Source organism: Sphaerodactylus townsendi, linkage group LG06, assembly GCF_021028975.2.
Source record: "Sphaerodactylus townsendi isolate TG3544 linkage group LG06, MPM_Stown_v2.3, whole genome shotgun sequence".
NCBI classification, from domain to species: Eukaryota; Metazoa; Chordata; class Lepidosauria; order Squamata; family Sphaerodactylidae; genus Sphaerodactylus; species Sphaerodactylus townsendi.
In genome coordinates, this window is record NC_059430.1 from 21,299,445 (window position 1) to 21,304,171 (window position 4,727).

Genomic DNA, 4,727 nt, shown 5'->3' on the forward strand with positions numbered 1-4,727 from the left:
TCAAAGCATAAAGGGAAGGGTGGGCGGGCAGGTTGCTGGATGGCCGGAGCACATGGTTGGCACAAAGGCCGCCCCAGCCTTTTGTAGGCTCTGACCGGCCTTTCCCGGGTAACGTCGTGCCTGTCCTTAAGGGGCATGGCGGGGAGGACCCCCTATTTGCCCTTACTAGGGCAGATGTCAGGGGCTTCCTCCTGCCCTTCCTGGGCAGCAACTGCGGCCGCGATGATTCACGGCCGCTCTTTTATGGCAAAAGGCTCTGTGAGCTAGAAACAGCAACATCAGAGGAGGATTGAGTCTTTGCAGGATGCTGGCCTTGTTAGTAAGGACATCTTACAATACATAATCGGCGAAGGGGTCGAACATCCAACCCTTAGCCAATTATTCTCAAGGATGCACAGGGACCCAAGCTCTGCGCATCCTGCAGGTCCATTGGCCAGTTGCTCTGCGGCCTGTCAAAGCCTTCCCACCTCCCCCTAACCCCAAACGTAGCCTTTCCCCACCACCCTTCTGCCCCGCCAAGTCAAGCCGCACTCTCACAGCCCATCATCGCTGCCCCCAAAAGTTCTGCTGGGTCCTCCACAGCCTGGCAAATGCAGCCCCAGCTCCCCTCCAGAAGTCCTGCTGGGTCCCCCATGGTCTGGCAGACCCCACCCCCCAGCCCCCTGACTATGGGGCCCAGTGGATGCCACACTGCCCCCCTTGCCCAAAAGTCCTGCCAGGCCCCCCCGGTGGATGCCACACTGCCCCCCTTGCCCAAAAGTCCTGCCAGGCCCTCTGTGCCCTGGCAGACTGTGCCCCACCGTCTCCCCTTGCCACCCTCCCCCCCACCCTAGCCAGCCCTTGCCACCCTCCCCCACTCCTAGCCATCCCTTGCCAAGCTCCCCCATGTCTAGCCATCCCTTGCCACCCTCCCTGACACCTAGCCACCCCACCTTCCCCCACCACAGGCCTCACTTTGCCAGCCTGTCCCACCAGAACCCTCACTTCTCCACCCTCCACCACCGAAGCTTCCCCTTTTAACTCACCCACCATCCCAAGCCACTTCCATCCTCTTCCACCCCAACCCTCACTTTGATGCCCACCCCTACCCCATTGCCTTTGTGCAACGAGTGTCTTTCACTGGAAAACTCCCCGCACCAGGTTCCCTGTCCCATGCCTTGTACCTCAGTGTCTGGCCTGCCTGCTTGAACCCCTGGACTTACTTGACTCTTGACTGCCTGACTATGTCTTTGCTTGCTGCTTGCCTTGACTCTGGACGGTCCAACCACACCTTTGCCTGCTACCAGCATTAACCCTGGGACTGTCTGACCACACCTTAGCTGACACCTGCCTGTGCCTCTTACCCCTTACCCCTTGTCTAAGTGGTGTGTGTGGGGGGGGGGGGGTTGTATTCATGGAAGAAGAAACTATGCTGCAGACCAAAGATGGCGGGCAGACCACCCAATCCAAGAAGCAGAAAGAGCTGAAGTGAGCCTGGGCCCTTGGCTTCTGTCCTTGGATTGGTTCTGATGAATGCCCTTCCTCCTGCCTGCCATGGCCCTTCTGAGCTCCACTTCATCAGGGCCTGCCTCCACCACTTCCGATTGTGCTGCCCTCAACCCCTGCCAGCCCCCAAGGCCTTGCCCCATGCCGCTCCTGGCTCCACCCTCCCCCGAAGCTACCTCTAGGACTTGAATCCACCTCCTTCCCTGCCCACTTTGGGAGGGCTGGAGGTTGGCACTGTCTGTGGGCACCTGGTCCACTGTCCCTTAGTGTGGAAATGTTGCAGGGGACAAGCAAGGGGCTGGAAAGGAACCCCCCCCCCCCGGAAGTCTTCTGTCCAGCAGTATGCCCAGTTCTTCTTCCATACCACAAGATATTGGGTATCCCAAATGGTTTGCATGTAGCAAGCCACCTAAGTTTTAACATGCAAAACAATACAACTTTAAGGATCTTTCCTGTGCCGTGCATCCACTGGTGGTGGGGCTGAGCCAGAGTGCCAGTTCCCAGATCCTCACCATAGATGCACATTCACTTTATCTGTGTACACAGCATAGAATTGTGAATGGTTTTGTTTGTTTGCAGTGGACATTCTTTTGATTCATTACATTTGTATCTGGATCGCTCTGTGGCAGGGTCGGTGCTTTGCCTCCCAGAGGCCAGCTGGGCTGCCTGGCTGGGCGACCACGTGCCTCCTATATGGATTGTCATGGGGAGGGGAGCACATTTGTTTTTTTTTAATTAAAGTTCCTTTCTTTCCACACCTCTATCAAATTGAAAATGCTCTGTGAGTTCTCCCTTTTCTCTGCAGCGTATTTGGACCTCACAAGATGAATCAGCCAAAGCAATCTTTTATCAATTGATGTGTGCTCCAGTTTTCCCCACAGTCTTATACTGGATATGGTGTCAAAAGCTCTTTTAAGGTTTATAAAGACACCATACATTTTATCTCTTGGTGGGAATGTATAGTTTTTTTGGCTAAATTGGATAAAATTGAACAATGCTTTTGAGGAGTGAATCCTTTCCTAATGTTTATTGGTGTCCATCCTAATATATTATTGGAGGTTATCCATTCCTCTAATTTGAGGGGCAGGTATGAAGTGTATAGATTTGTCACTGACAAAAGAAGTCTAATGGGGCAGTAGTTTTCCGGGTCTGCTTTGGAACTTTTCTTAAAGATCGGAACAATGGAGTGCTTCCATATTGGGAGTGGGGAGGAATCTTCCACCAGAAGGTAATCTCAGAGAAGATTGGAGCTAAAATTGTAGCAAATCTTGCTGTATTAGCCTTAAATTAAATTAATGACTAGATCCAGGTCAGAAGTCTTCCCTGCTCATAGATGCTTGATCATAGAGACAACTTTCTCAATGGGCTGCTGTGTGGTTTCTGGGCTGCATGGCCGCCTTCTAGCAGCATTCTCTCCTGATGTTTTGCCTGCATTTGTGGCTGGCATCTTCAGAGGATCCTCTGAAGCAGAGGTGGGATCCAGCAGGTTCTCACAGGTTCCCGAGAGTAGGTTACTAATTATTTGTGTGTGCTGAGAGGGGGTTACTAATTGGTGATTTTGCCTTAGTTACGCCCCTTTTCTCCCAGCGATGGCGTCCTGAACTTGTGCAGTCCTAGCAACGGGAGAATTGCGTGGCAGCCTGCTCTGTGGCGTCGCGTGGCAACCTGTAGCGTGCGTGCATTCGTTTCCCACCCAAGGACCGGTGCAGCGTCTGTGTACTTGCCACAGCCCCGCCCAGGAATGCCCCGCCTCCAGAATGCCCGGCAATGCCCCCGTTGTGCCCCGCCCAGTTCCATTGGCGCTACACCACAGTTTGAATCCCACCACCATGGGAACCTGTTACTAAAATTTTTGGATCCCACCACTGCTCTGAAGATCCTCTGAAGATGCCAGCCACAGATGCAGGTGAAATGTCAGGAGAGAATGCTGCTAGAACACGGCCATGCAGCCCAGAAACCACACAGCACCCCAGTGATTCCGGCCGTGAAAGCCTTCGAAAATACACTGAACTTTCTCAGTGATAGCAGGCCAAATAGGGAGTTCAACCGGGGTCAGTTTGAATGGTGTACTGTTTTCAGAAGAGAATATTTTGTTAAATATTACCCAATCGAGTGCAAAAATACAAACTGGAGAGGAAAGGTCTGCTGTTCAAATTCCTGGAAGCCAGTGACCAGAAGAGACTGTTGTTGCCAATTGCAGTGATCAAAAGACCCCTATGCATTTCCTCCCTTTTCTTCTTGCTTACTATACTATTATTATATTATTATTATTATTTATTTGATTTAATATAGCGCCCTATCCCCGAAGGGCTCAGGGCGGTGTACAGTATAAAATATCACATATAAAAGTATACATACTACTGTATTGAGCTTTAAAGTTCAACATTTCCTTAAGGACTCCCAATGTATTATTCCTTTTACATTCACAAATGTTCATGGCGAAGATCTTTCTCTAAGGATTTAAGCTCGCCATCAAAGCAACTATCACGTCAATTAGTTTCTTGGAATACCTAAGAATGGCTTAATATACATAGTGTCAAAATATTGCACATGGAATACAAAAGAGTGATGGGGTCATTCTTTAAATTACTCAGTTGTTTTTCTGCGCTTTCCTGAAACTCTTTTAACAGTCAAACAATTCGCTTACTGCCTCCTCAGTAGCAGGAGACCATCAGGAGCAGTATGTAGTTATCTGATTACTGGTTAGTGGAACTGTATGCCTGTGGTGCAGGGACAATTTGTGGATGATGATGACTACGACAATGATGACAACAACGACGGAGGAGGAGGAGGAGGAGGAGGAGGAGGAGGAGGAGGAGGAGGAGGAGTTTGGATTTATACCCCACCTTTCTCGCCTGTAAGGAGACTCAATGTGGTTTACAAGCTCCTTTCCCTTCCTCTCCCCACAACAGGCACCTTGTGAGGCAGGTGGGGCTGAGAGAGTTCCAAAGAACTTCCTACCTTCAAAAACAGCACCCCCCAGAGCTCAAGAAAGAGCTCCCATAGCCTTTAATGGAGATGGGAGGGGGAATTAAAGTTTAAATCCTCAGAAACTCAGTACAAATCAAAGATTTTTTTTTCTTTTCACAGGGAATTTCTTCCCTTAGCTGTAGTTGGAGATTCCAAAATGAGCCTGAAAAAAACTGATATTTTTCTGATTTTTTTTTTTGGACTCAGGATTTTTAGCAGCAGTTAAAATATGCCTTTTTTGGTTTGGATTCATGAAATGCACACCTCTAACT